This window comes from Neolamprologus multifasciatus, chromosome 8 (assembly GCF_963576455.1).
Source record: "Neolamprologus multifasciatus chromosome 8, fNeoMul1.2, whole genome shotgun sequence".
Taxonomy (NCBI): domain Eukaryota; kingdom Metazoa; phylum Chordata; class Actinopteri; order Cichliformes; family Cichlidae; genus Neolamprologus; species Neolamprologus multifasciatus.
The window spans coordinates 22,930,473-22,946,078 of NC_140446.1; positions in this window are offsets into that span (position 1 = coordinate 22,930,473).

Sequence of the window (15,606 nt, forward strand, 5' to 3'; positions counted from 1 at the left end):
TCAACCAACTGAAGATTTGTTATTGCTCCCCAGGAGGACCTCATTTATATATATTTATATGCTTTGAGGGGGATAACGTCAGCTGTCAAGTTTTGTTGTGAAGCAATCTGAAAGAGGAATCTGGTAAAACCTCCTTATGCCATCATTATTCACTAGAAAATACAATGGGATCACAAATGCTTTCAACACACTTTTAACTCTCTGACCGGAGTGGACAAAAATCAGTGGTTCATAAACGGTCTCTGGAATGCTGCTCTGCAGAAGCCCAAAACAATCTGAAGCGGTCGTCAACAATAAATTATGATCTACGCTGAATTTGACTCTTAATAATTTTTATATAACCATGAGCCTATTCTTAAATCCATAATTAGTGTTTTTATATAATTATGTGCCCCCAAAACATTAAATTACCTTAGTTACACCAAGGATGACTTCATCCTAGATCCTAAATCAGGCACACAGATCATGTTTGTGAGTTTGTGATGCCTAGAGGTGGACTGAAGATTTTAATTTACTGATGAAAAAACTAAACTCAGGATACAAATATACAATAATTAAACTGAATTATTTCTCAGTGTTCTCTTTAGGCAAATACAATAAGAATAAACAAAAACAAATTTGTTTCTACAGACATGTGAAAACAGCACATGTCTGTGGTTTGATACACAGTAACCTGCATGTCAAAGTGTTCTTGGGCAAGAAGCTGAACCCTGAATTTATCCAGATGGATCCACTGGAGTGTGGGTGTGTGAGTGTTGCGTTTAAAGTGCTTAGACATTTTTATATAAAAAAAAAAAAAATAGATGTGTGTGAGTGAGGCTTGTAGTAAGGAAAGCACTTTGAGTCCTCACATTTAGTAGAAAATGTGTACAGTGGCTTGCAAAAGTATTCTACCCCCTTGAACTTTTCCACATTTTGTCACATTACAGCCACAAACATGAATCTATTTTATTGGAATTCCACGTGAAAGACCAACACAAAGTGGTGTACACATGAGAAGTGGAACGAAAATCATACATGATTCCAAACATTTTTTACAAATAAATAACTGAAAAGTGGGGTGTGCGTAATTATTCAGCCCCCTGAGTCAATACTTTGTAGAACCACCTTTTGCTGCAATTACAGCTGCCAGTCTTTTAGGGTCTGTCTCTACCAGCTTTGCACATCTAGAGACTGAAATTCTTGCCCATTCTTCTTTGCAAAACAGCTCCAGCTCAGTCAGATTAGATGGACAGCGTTTGTGAACAGCAGTTTTCAGATCTTGCCACAGATTCTCGATTGGATTTAGATCTGGACTTTGACTGGGCCATTCTAACACATGGATATGTTTTGTTTTAAACCACTCCATTGTTGCCCTGGCTTTATGTTTAGGGTCGTTGTCCTGCTGGAAGGTGAACCTCCGCCCCAGTCTCAAGTCTTTTGCAGACTCCAAGAGGTTTTCTTCCAAGATTGCCCTGTATTTGGCTCCATCCATCTTCCCATCAACTCTGACCAGCTTCCCTGTCCCTGCTGAAGAGAAGCACCCCCAGAGCATGATGCTGCCACCACCATATTTGACAGTGGGGATGGTGTGTTCAGAGTGATGTGCAGTGTTAGTTTTCTGCCACACATAGCGTTTGGAACTTGGCCAAAAAGTTCCATTTTGGTCTCATCTGACCAGAGCAGCTTCTTCCACATGTTTGCTGTGTCCCCCACATGGCTTGAGGCAAACTGCAAACGGGACTTCTTCTGGTTTTCTGTTAACAATGGCTTTCTTCTTGCCACTCTTCCACAAAGGCCAACTTTGTGCAGTGCACGACTAATAGTTGTCCTATGGACAGATTCCCCCACCTGAGCTGTAGATCTCTGCAGCTCGTCCAGAGTCACCATGGGCCTCTTGGCTGCATTTCTGATCAGCGCTCTCCTTGTTCGGCCTGTGAGTTTAGGTGGACGGCCTTGTCTTGGTAGGTTTACAGTTGTGCCATACTCTTTCCATGTCTGAATGATCACTTGAACAGTGCTCCGTGGGATGTTCAAGGCTTGGGAAATCTTTTTGTTGCCTAAGCCTGCTTTAAATTTCTCAATAACGTTATCCCTGACCTGTCTGGTGTGTTCTTTGGACTTCATGGTGTTGTTGCTCCCAATATTCTCTTAGACAACCTCTGAGGCTGTCACAGAGCAGCTGTATTTGTACTGACATTAGATTGGACTACTGTAATTCATTATTATCAGGATATCCTAAAAACTCACTGAAAAGTCTTCAGCTAATCCAAAATACTGCAGCAAGAGTCCTGACAGGGACTAGAAAGGGAGAGCAGATTTCTCCTGTTTTGGCTTCCCTTCATTGGCTTCCTGTTAAATCCAGAATTGAATTCAAAATCCTGCTCCTCACATACAAGGTCTTAATAATCAGGCCCCATCTTATCTTAATGACCTTGTAGTACCATATCACCCTATTAGAGCACTTCGCTCTCGCTCTGCAGGCCTACTTGTTGTTCCTAGAGTATTTAAAAGTAGAATGGGAGGGAGAGCCTTCAGTTTTCAGGCTCCTCTTCTGTGGAACCAGCTTCCAGTTTGGATTCTGGAGACAGACACTATCTCTACTTTTAAGATTAGGCTTAAAACTTTCCTTTTTGCTAAAGCATATAGTTAGGGCTGGACCAGGTGACCCTGAATCCTCCCTCAGTTATGCTGCAATAGATGTAGGCTGCCGGGGATTCCCATGATGCATTGAGTTTTTCCTTTCCAGTCACCTTTCTCACTCACTATGTATTAATAGACCTCTCTGCATTGAATCATATCTGTTATTAACCTCTGTCTCTCTTCCACAGCATGTCTTTATCCTGTCTTCCTTCTCTCACCCCAACCGGTCGCAGCAGATGGCCGCCCCTCCCTGAGCCTGGTTCTGCCGGAGGTTTCTTCCTGTTAAAAGGGAGTTTTTCCTTCCCACTGTCGCCAAAGTGCTTGCTCATAGGGGGTCATATGATTGTTGGGTTTTTCTCTGTATCTATGAAGCGCCTTGAGGCGACTTTTGTTGTGATTTGGTGCTATATAAATAAAATTGAATTGAATTGAATAGATTACACACAGGTGCACTCTATTTAGTCATTAGCACTCATCAGGCAATGTCTATGGGCAACTGACTGCACTCAGACCAAAGGGGGCTGAATAATTACACAAACCCCACTTTTCAGTTATTTATTTGTAAAAAATGTTTGGGATCATGTATGATTTTCATTCCACTTCTCACGTGTACACCACTTTGTGTTGGTCTTTCACGTGGAATTCCGATAAAATTGATTCATGTTTGTGGCTGTAATGTGACAAAATGTGGGAAAGTTCAAGGGAGCCGAATACTTTTGCAAGCCACTGTATTCTCCTTCTGTATCCCAGTTATGAGATCCAGTTCTGGCTTTGGATTTGAGTATGAAGTATGTATCCATAGAGTGTTTTTGAACTACTTTTTTTGAGACACTCACATATTATGTCACTTCATGACATATGACATCACTCTCCTGTGTGTTAAATTGAAATAGTAATATCAATAAAGGCAGGAAGTGTAAGAATTGACTGTTTCCTTTACAACAATTTCATCCACTTGCAGTTTCTCTGTTACATAAATACCGTTGCATTTATTCCTATCTGTTAAAATTTCCATCACATTCCACATTCATCTCCATAGCTTGTGACTTTGTGAGAATCTTCCTGTTGAATATAGCATAAGCAGCAAAAGATGTGACCCATGAAAGCAATGTGAGCCATGACTAAAGCCTTCCCACATTTCTACACAGCCGTTTAAAGAAAACCAGAGTTTAGAAAATTGCTTCCCTGCAGTGTATTGAATACTAGAGTCAATCCTTGAATACAAGAGTCCATTGACTAAAAATGCAATACATGTTGATGTGCAACTTGTCACAGTTTGAGATCCACTGCTATATATAAATACAGCCTGGTGGAAAACTGTGCTATACTAAACAGTGTGCTCATGTTAAACTATCTTGTGAACACCATCCACTGCATTTGAGTTTAATGGGGCAAAGGGGCTGGAACATTAAATCCCTTTCAGGTGAGATAAAATAAAAATGATGGTCATTTCATCCATGAAGGAAAATAAAAAGTAAAGAAAAAATAACAATCTCATTGTTCTTTTGGCTGCTCCCTTTAGGGGTCACCATTGGCCTCTGTTTAAACACTATCCATATCATCCTATTCTGTCACACTAACCATCCGCATGTCCTCTTTCACTACATGCACGAATCTTCTCTGTGGTCTCCTTTTGTTCCTTCTGCCTGCAAACTACATATTCAACATATCCAACATCCAATATATCCACTTTTGCTTCTCTGCATCAAACCACCTCAGCTTTGCCTCTCTTTGCCTCCAAACTGCTCAACCCGAGCTGTCCCTCTGTTATACTAATCTCTAATACTTTCTCTCACGGTCAGTGCCAATAAAACTTAACATCTATAATTCTGCCAGCTCTAGTTTCGCCTGCTGTCTTTTTTGTTAGCGTCACTGTTTCCAAACCATACATCACAGCACATTGATACAGAAAATGGTTAGTCTCACCCTCCACATATGTGCTGTTTTCTACTTCATGGTGCATATCTGACTCAAAAATACATTCCTATTGTGTAAATCTGATGTTTTAAAATAGGAAATTAATCTTATTCTTTTGCAAACGACAACATGAACTCCTTAGTAATAATTCACATCCTTCTTGATTTGGGGACATGCAGATTGTCCTCTGCTACAGTCTTGAATCATCTGGTCTGACCAGTAGTCAAGCCTACAGTGGACACAATTTGGTGACCTTGTGACTGCCCTTAACTTGTGCTGCTTGTAGATCATGTTTGTTAGCATTCACAAATATCCTATGCCATCCCATTACTGTTTCATAACTTCAGCTGTTTTGCTTAATGTTAATCATTGTATATTAGGCTACAGATACAGCTCAGCCTTGCAAGATAACTCACATGAAATGATCGATTTTTTCTTTTTTATTAACTGTTTTGTAAGTTAAGTATAAAAAAGTCTTTGGTAGAGTCCTTCGGGTAAGTAGGTCTCAAACTTATAGGTAAAGTAGGTCTTGAAAATTAAAAATACAACCAATACAACCTGTAACCAGAAGGTCGCCGGTTCGATCCCCAGGCTCTCTGTCCTGGTTGTTGTGTCCTTGGGTAAGACTACCGCCTACTGGTGTTGGCCAGAGGGGCCGATGGCGCGATATGGCAGCCTCGCTTCTGTCAGTCTGCCCCAGGGCAGCTGTGGCTACAACTGTAGTTTGCCTCCACCAGTAAGTGAAAGAATAGTGGAATTGTAAAGTGCTATATAAATCCAATCCATTATTATTATATTAAACTAAATTATTACTCAGTTATAATTAGAGTATATTTGGAAATTCCACAGTTTTGTTCTATTCATTGTACACTATTTACAGATATTTTTGATTTTGTCTGGGCTTTTATGTTTAATGGTTTTTGAAATATTCATGGTCAAACACTGCCTCACATTTCAATACGCATAAAAAAGAGCACCCAAAAATGGGTAGATGTAAAAAAAAAAAAAAAAAAATTACAAGATTGAGAGGCTCTGGGATGAACTCTGGATGTAGGTTACCAGTGTTTTTTCTGTGTTTTCCATTCACTGGAGGAGCATGACTTCTTATATCTCAACAGCGCCATGTGCTTTTATGGCTGTCATTATATGTTCTTGCTCCTTGTCTGCAAGTTAACCAGGACACAGTAAGAATAGAACAAATTCTGATAGTAAATCAGATTTGCTACATTGGACAGATACTTGCTGGTAGGCTTTTTGATCACTTCAAGCTTGATCCTAGTGACTAGGACCCAACTGATCAGACTAGGACCTAGTCTGATCAGTTGGGTGTTAGACCAGGGGTGGGCAACTCCAGGCCTCGAGTGCCGGTGTCCTGCAGGTTTTAGATCTCACCCTGTGTCAACACACCTGAATCGAATGATGAGTTCATTACCAGGCCTCTGCAGAACTTCAAGACATGTTGAGGAGGTCATTTAGCCATCTGTGTTAGATCAAGGACACATCTAAAACCTGCAGGAGGGGTGGCCAACTCCGGCCCTCGAGGCCTGGAGTTGGCCACCCCTGTGCTAGATGTTTTGACTAATAGGTCACAATTCGTGAAGGCGTAGTTTCTCATGTGCTCTCCTCTTCTACTGGGGCTCTCACCCCTTCTGTTCATTCTCTATACCAATGAGTGTCGCAGTAATTTCACTAGCAGACACATCCTGATGTTTCCTGATGACACAGTGATCGTTAGTCTTCTTGTGGTGGACGAGACAGGCCATGGGCAGGTTGTAGAAGACTTTGTGGCTTGGTGTGATGAGTCCTTTCTTTCATTAAATGTGTCAAAAATAAAAGACATGGTTATTGAATTTAGGAAGTCTTCTTAAAGCTCATCACCTACTATCATTAAAGCTTCTGATATTGAGGTTGTGGAGAGCTACAAGTATTTAGGGGTTTTTCTTGACCACAAACTGTGTTTTGAACCTCATGCTGATGCCACTACTCAAAAAGTTCAGTAATAGCTGTTCTTTTTAAGAAAAAATAGATCTCTTAATGTCTCATCTGAAATGTTGTCCTTGTTTTACAGAAGGTTTATTGAATCTGTTATTTCTTTCTGTCTCGCTGCTTGGTTTTGTAACATGACTTTGAAGAACAAGAATCGATTGGGACTTTTAGTAAAAACTGCCAGCAAAATGTCAGGGCGTTGGCAAGACGGGCTTTTGGTCATTTATAACAAGCATGTGCTGAAGAAGGCTCATTTTATTGTAAATTGTTTTAACCATTCACTTCACAGTGAGTTTGACTTGTTGCCCGCTGGCTGTCGTTTTGGAGTACCTGTGAGGAAGACCAAAAGACTCCAGGTTTCTTTTATCCCTACAGCAATGGAAAAGAACTGTATTGTGGCCTTTTATTATTGTTTTGTTTATTCTTGTTGTTGCTGTTGCTGTTAAATGATTTTCCCTTAGTTGGACAATAAAGTATTGAACTGAACTAAACTGAATTGAACTGAATTGAACTGAATTGAGATAGCACACCTGGTGGACCCAGATATACTAAAATGTTATGTTATGTTATTATATGCTGTCTTTTGTAAATTAATGTCCAGAAGATTGAAATGTCCCAAATTCACTGGGAGGTCAGTGGCTTTATTCCTGCTTTCCACGTCAAACTGGAACTACCCCAGTTTACTAACAGAGGACCAAATGGAGCTGCTCCAGGAACACATAGAATATATTAAACTGCCTAATGACTTGTATTTAAACAGAATACATGATTACAGTTATAAATACAGTTAACTCCTTGTGGGCTGTTGTGAAATTTATACCTGGAGAATGCTGCTACAGTCTTAAGACATCTGGTTTGACCAGGAGTCTACCCTATGGTGGACGAGGTTTGCTGACCTTATGACTCTCATTAGTTTGTGCTTTTTGTATTTTTTGGCATTCACACGTATCTCATTGACACATTGGCCTGTTTCACAATTTCAGGTGTGTTACCTAATTTAAAATGTGTTGCACTGATTTCCCCTTCAAACTTTAAAAAATTCCCAAATTCTGGAAGAACCCAAGGCTCATTTGTCTTATTTAGATAAGCCAGCCAATCAAGATATTTGAAGTCTCATCTGTAGCACCATCACTAAACCTGACTCCTTTCCACTCTCAGATGGATAACTGGATATAGTAGGGTTGGCCAAACAAAACTGGACCTCCTGAAAGGATACAGGCAGGTGCCTCATTTCCCATTGTTACGTTCGGGTTAAGAAATGCTCCCACCACATTCCAACGACTGATGAACACTGTGTTACATGGAGTCATAAACTGCGAAGTGATCATAACACCATTATACATCTGAAATATCTTTCTTTGTGACGCCTGATCACCTACTACAGTATACTGTAAAGCCTTTAAGAGTCACTATCCAAAGGCTAATCAATACTGCACTGTCTAGTGCCTAGGCATAACAATATGACCACTGGTCAGGTCAGGGCTGTTTTGGTAGCAAAAGACGGACAAAGAAAATATTAAGCAGGTCGTCAAAATGTTATGCCTGATCAATGTACTTAACTGTGACACTGTGACTTATTCTTCAGCATGGTGAGATTACACAGATTTTGCAGGAATTTTTTGATAGATGTGAAAGTGCATGTTAAATGTGAGTTTGGCAAGGGTGTTGTCACCTATTTAGGGAAACAATGAGGGCATGGGCATGTGTGTGCCTTGCTGGCCAAGGTTCAGGCCATTCTGGACTTTTCTGTGCCCAACACATGATGCTAACTTTGCTAGTTTCTAAGCATGTCTGGATACTATTTCTGCAAGGACTTTGTGAATGTGGTTGTGCTTTTGACTGATTTTCAAGCCCTGACAACCCTTTTGTGTGGACTTCTGAGTGTTGGGATTCATTTAATTCAGCCAAGCATCTTCTATGCAGTGTTTCAGTGCTGGCTGCCACTGATTATGCTGGTGCTTGTGTTAAACTAAAGGTTGATGTTAGTTGTTGTTTCATAACTTTGGCAGTGTTACCTTAATATTGATTACTGTGTTGTAGGCTAAGATTTATTTTATTTATCTACAAATTTTTGTTGACTGCATTTTTTAACTATTAGCTATTAACTAAATTAAAGAAGAACGTGGTTTTGGGTTCAACCAATTCCCAAGAAAAGAAGCAGCAGGGAGAAATGTATGGTTTCATCCATGGTTTCATATGTATGACTGCTTTACATTTTAAGATTTCAGTGGGGCAGTTTGACACCAGAGGAGGTATACAAATCATTTCAGAGAGCCAACTGACCCAGAACAGCATCCAGCTGTGTATATCATATACACCATTGTACATTTTGGCACACTTGTTGCCAAATGCAGTGGTCTGTTTGGTCAGATTTGCTTTTTGTATTTGAAAATCAGTCAAATCTATCTTGATCCGAATAAATAAAAATGCAAATTCATTACAAAATTACATGGTCAGCATGAACAACCACACAGCTGAGTATGAAGGCCTTTACAGCAAAATATTTCTTCAACCTTACTGCTCTTATTTGCTTTAAATGTTTTTTTTTTTTTTTTTTTTTTTTTTAATTTTTTAGCTTCATGACCCTGAATTGAATAATAATGGATGGATACTTTTTATAGCACCTCTGTCTATTTTCTCTTTAAGCTTTTGAATTAATGGGTCACTTTAAATTATATGCAGCTATTCTACTGACTACTTTACTATTTGTATGTTAAAGATACAATGCTATATTTATATATTTTGGATTTTACAGTACATACAACCTCATCAATGCGATCCTCTGTTTCCATCAGATACTACAGCAGTGCTTGTCAGTGACTATCTAGAGTTTGTGTGCAGTGATGAAATGCTAGCGGTAGCACTCAGCCAGTGATACAACCATTGTTGTGAGACGAGGAGGGTGATTTAGGCAATGTATAGAGAATTTAAAAAATAACAATTAAATTAGGAAGGAAACACTCACCTGAGACACTTAAGCAGGCCGGAGTCAGCTGCTGTCTATGGATGTGGAAAGTTACATCACATATTTGGCCAGTGTTGCAGCAGCAGACAATATACTAAAGGAAAAGGGAGTGATGCAAGAAAGCAAAAGAAAATATCCTGACTTTAAGTTATGCAAAGGTTGATCTTTGTTGGAAATATTCTTTCAGTGAGTCAGATAAAAAAGATTCTTTTAATTCATATTGACATATAAAATTTGACAGTAACTGGAGCACCATGCTACCTTAGCTATACAAACACAGATGACTTTGATAGCTTCAAAATTAGCTTAAACCTAAACAGCCACTGTGTTTTTGCCACTTTTCTGCAAGTTAAGCTTAAACCCAGAGGTACTGGAATATTAGTAATAATGTAGTTTGACAGTTACAAGAAAAGTTTTCAACACTCTGTAACCTTCTATGAATCAGTTTTTCCAAGGGATGCAACTTACTAGATCCGGTTCAACATTTGCTTTGTTCCTGATCTGTATGCTGAACTGCAACTACCCCAGCTCACTAACAGAGGGCCAGATGCAGCTGCTCCAGGAACAGATAGACCCCTGCAACCCTCAGAGTCTCAGGGCATGGACATTTACTTGCGTATAGTTCAGTATGTGGAAAGTTTCCTTCAAGCAGCTTGGATGTGAAATAGTCATAGCAGTATACTTCTGTTGATGGAACCCTATTTTAACTCTGGCACCTTTCCTTCTGCTGTCATTGTTTGACCTGAAATGTTCATTGAACTGCCTAATGATTTATATGTACACAGAGTACGTGACAAATACAGATGACTCCTTGTGAGTTATGAAATTTATACTTGGAAAATGCTGCCATCTGGTTTGACCAGTAGTCTAGCCTACGGTGGACAAGGTTTGGTGACCTTATGACTCTCATTAACTTGTGCTACTTATATATCACATTTCCACACATATCCCATTGACAAATGTTGCCAAAGTAGTTGCTGTTCCACAATTCCAGGTGTGTTACTTAAGGTTGATCATGTTTCACTGGTCTCCTGTGTGCAACTTTAGAAAAGTCCAACATTTTGGAAGAACTTAAGGCTCATTTATCGAATTTATCTGAACCAGCCAAGTGACATACAATTCAATTCTACTGAGTTTAATTTTATTTATATAGTGGTAAATGGACTCGTTCTTATATAGGGCTTTTCTACTCTTCTGAGCACTCAAAGCGCTTTACACAACTTGTGCATTCACCCATTCACACCCATTCGCACAAGCACATTTCTCTAGGTGCTTTCTAGATAACATTCACACACATTCATACTCCGATGGATGCATCGGAGAGCAATTTGGGGTTAGTATCTTGCCCAAGGATATTTGGCATGCAGACTAGGGGAAGCCAGGAATCGAACCACCAACCTTCCAATCAGTAGATGACCTGCTCTACCACCTGAGCTACAGCCACCCCCAGTGCCAAATCGAAACACAATTCTGTGGGCAGATGTGCCCTGTGGGATTGCTAAGGTATTACAGGTGGACCGCAAGATCTTTGCAACAGTGGGAATGAAACCAACCCCCGGGCCTCGGACCGGTACCGGTCCGTGAGTCGTTTGGTACCAGGCCGCGAATGTTGAGGCGCAGGTGTGAAATGTATAGATTTCAGGTTTTTTATCGGTTTTCAGCGTTATTTTGTTATCGTTTTTATCGTTTACTCGGTTTTCCTGGGTCTTTTCACGTGTGTTATGAATAAATTTTCTTTTTTTCGGTACTGGTACTAGTTTTATTTTGTTGTATTTATCCGCGACACCTTAAAGGCCGGTCCATGAAAATATTGTCGGGCATAAACCGGTCCGTGGCGCAAAAAAGGTTGGGGATTTAGACAGATTATTCCTAAGAGAAGGCAGGTGTAACAAATGAGATGGTGAGACAAAATGTAAACTGCAAACTTGACTGTGAACAGGGTCAATCCCACTAATGAGGAGGCAATTCTTCAACCCTAAAATTGAATAAGAAAGCTCCCTCCCAGCATGTAAAAAACAGTAATGATAAAATAAGAGCCCCTGGATTTATGCAGAATGGTAAAAATGTGTGGTGCAAAGTAACTGTTTAAAAAATCAAACTGGTTGCAGTTTCATCCTCAGAGATCTACCATGTTCTACCTATGGTGGGCAGTGTTGGTCATGTTACTTGAAAAAAGTAATCAGTAACTAATTACTGATTACTTCCCCAAAAAGTAATCCCGTTACTTTACTGATTACTTATTTTCAAAAGTAATTAATTACTTAGTTACTAAGTTACTTTTTAAAAACATGATTTACAACCTGAATAGGTGATAAAGTGATAGATCTTTCAGCCCAATTCTACTTTTTCTGCATAATCCATCATACAAAATGTAATCAAATGGAAAAGTCTCTTTTTTTTAACTTGTTTTATCAGTTTTAATCTTTTAACTTTATGCATCAAGTAAAAATTAAATTATATGCAACATTCTCTGACTTGAAGAAATTAGTTTAACATTTAAACCTATTTTCTGCACATTCCAGCACATAAAATAAAATATTTTTTGTGTTTACACTCAGTCTTTCAAATAGATGCAAGTAAAACACAGCAGAAAATAAATAAAGTCAAAGACTCAGCGGTCCTTTTGCTCTATTTTCACCTGTAAAGCAGGAATGGGATAGGCGGAGGTTTATCCTGGTGCAGGTGTGCGGCAGCGGTCAGTGGAAGAATCCGCGAGTTTCTCTGTGAATTTCCCATTATGTCGTAGTGCACTCGGTGCTTGTTTAGGGGTTTTTTTTTTCGCTGTAAAAAGAAGTTTTCTTCCCACGCACAACGGACACTAATGTTTTTGTCACTTTTTATGGAATCAAACTCAAAGTAAGGTCAGTACTTCCACACTTCCACTTCTCTCCCATACTCGATATATTATCCATTGTTGATCAGCACACAGCTGTTGTCACCAACGTTGCACTCGCTTACTTCATTGTCATGAGACATTCTCGCAAAAAACTCACGGTTTTAGTAACACAGTAAGGCAGTGTTCCTACAGGAAAGTAACGGTAATCTAATTACCGTTTTTGCGATAGTAATCCCTTACTTTACTCGTACTTTACTTTACTACATATTTTATACGTGACTATTATCTGTTAAGTAAATTAAAGAAGAAAGCAGTTTTGGATTCAACCAATTCTCAAGAATAGAAGCAGCAGGGAGAATTTTATGGTTTCATCCATGGTTTCATGTGTATGACTGCTTTACATTTTAAGATTTCAGCGGTGTAGTTTGGTACCAGAGAAGGTATACAAATAATTTCAGAGAGCCAACTGACCCAGAACAGCATGTAGCTGTGTATATCATATATAACAGTGCACATATTGAGCCACAAGCACACTTGTCGCCAAATGCAGTGGTCTGTTTGGTCAGATTTGTTTTTCGTATTTGAAAATCAGTCAAATCTAACTTGATTGAATAAATAAATAATGCAAATTTGTACATCACACCACTGAAGAAAAAAAAGATGCCCAGGGTTAGACTAAAGTTTGCTATTTACCAAAGATTTTGGCTTTGATTTTGGTTTGTACAACCTAAACACTCAGTCAATAAATGCCTGATAACAGATGCAATAAATGTGATACCTTAAACAAGTGCTGCACTGTACTGGATGAAATGAACTACTGCACTGCTACAAAAGCTACAAGTGTGAAAAAGTTGGCTACTACTGTTTCTACAGCAACACACTTTCCACATTGTTTGTCTGCTTGCCTTCACCCCACTGGGCCTGACTTGTAACTGAGAGCGAAATTAAAAAATGACCAGCAGGTGGCAGCAAACGTTAAGAATCTATCTACTTTATCTACTGTTATTAGCTTTTATAATTAATAATGGGTTTTTTATGTCTTGAATTGACACAGCTCATGGTTTATTGAACATTTCATTGATTACATTACATAGTAAACAATAAAAACTACAATCATACATCCTGCAGTAATACGAGATTAATTATGACTAATTAACAGCCTGACCAGACATCCTTTGACTGAGCCGCACCCAATCAAAACAACAAAAAAACACTCACTGGCATGAAAAAGAAGCACTGACCATGAAGTCCTTGTTCATATAGGGCAGGATATTTTTGTCTCTGTTATTTATTTATTTTTTCCAAGAGGGAGATTAGAAAGGCAGAATTAGTAAAGGTATATGTGTTACACCATGGATACGGTGGATAATTAGGACTAGCTTATGCTATGTAGAAATACCTTTTCCTCCACGTCTTCTGATCCTGGTTGTTCTGGGTGAAAATGATCAGTTTTTGGTCATTTATTTCTTCATCCCTACCTATCAAATCAACATTACCAGCACCTTAACTGGGATACAGGGGCTCCAAAATCCCCACAAAATAATAGATCCTTAATTAATTATGTTAAGTTTGATATTCATAGCTATTTTGTGACATTTTACATTAGAATTTGTTTTTATCAACAATCATGTTTATCTTACTCAACTTTCTTCATTCCTTGCCTTTATGATTTAGTCCACTGGGTCTGACATGTAACTGAGAAAGAAACTAGCCAGATGATATCAGCAAACAATATGAGCATATACTTAGATTTAAGTTTTTAATGGTTTAACTATTATCACCTTCTTAATTTCTAACCATTTTCTAAATTAAGAACTTGCTTTTACTACATAGCTCACAGTTTGTTTATTTAGCCGTATGTCTCTAATTTAATACATCCATATGATTTTAATGACTAAAACCTCAAGTTCTATATATAAACTGTAAGTTTCATGCATTTCAATGCATCATAAAAAAAACTTACAGAATAAGTATATGAAAATTATTATGATTATTCTTATGTAAATATACCACTCAGTTGGTGACTGTGTGGGGATGGCTGGTTATGGTGCACCTGAGGTTATGCTTGGTATTCCATATGATGAAGCAATTGACATGTGGTCTCTGGGGCTGGTAGCTGTGGAGGTTTCTACAGGGGTGCCACTCTGCCCTGGGGATATGGATTATGATGTTTTGAAATTTATCATAGACATCAGGGTCAGCCACCAGATTATGTTCTGGACTCTGGCTTGTGCACTGATGACTATTTCATAGAAGACAACTACAACGAACAGCACTGGACATTTAAGAGTGAAAAACAAATTCAATACGAGACAAGATTACAATCCCAGAATACTCGATATATAAAACGTAAGTGTATTGATAACCTCGAACAACTACTGAAGCTTAGAAGAAGACCTGAAAATGGTCAACATTTATTTGTCAGCCTAATTAAACAGATGTTGGCCTTGGATGCAAACCAGCACATAACACCCTCAGAGGTTCTCCAGGATCCCGTTTAGACCCTGGCCTCTCTACGAGTTCCCCCTGCACTGACATGAGTAGCACAGGGGGAAAAACTTTGTGGTCTTTCAGCAGCCTTCAAGCTGGAAAAGAGAAAGACCACAAACAATCAATCTCAAGCACAGTTTCTTTTACTCCAGATAAAAGTGACAAACACACAAATAGGGGTTGGAAAAGGCAACTAACAGCAAATTACACTCCAGAAATTAATTAACCTGCTTTGGCTGTTTGTTTGTTTTTTAATTTTCACTCCCCCCCAAAACTCTATGGAAACTAACAATTCTTGTGAAAAACAATTAGAAAGCCCCCCCAAAAATAACAACAACAAACAACAATGAATATGGTCTTGAACTTGGGCACAATTCTTCTTAAAATCCATTTAGTAATCTCTGTGTCAAGTTCTTACTAATATTCAAAGCAGAGCAGCAGACACCTTACCATCACATTAGTCCTTCAGTCAGACTCACAACACCATGTTCACACTGATACATTTGATGCAAATTGGAAATAAATAGGATATTAATTAATAAACCTGCTTTAAGCATCATATAATTATTGTTTGTAATTCTTTATAAATATATAAATAGTGCTAGGGTCCAGAATGCAGCTAAATCTATTTTTGGTTAGTATGTTTAGTTATTTTATTTTAAAATATAACATTTTTTAAGACTATTGTTGGTTTTAATCTAGTTTAAACCAAACCACTCCACTGGATTTACATTCTGGACCCTGTTTCTGGAATGCAGTAGCTAGCGAGCTGATTGGAGACCAAAACAGC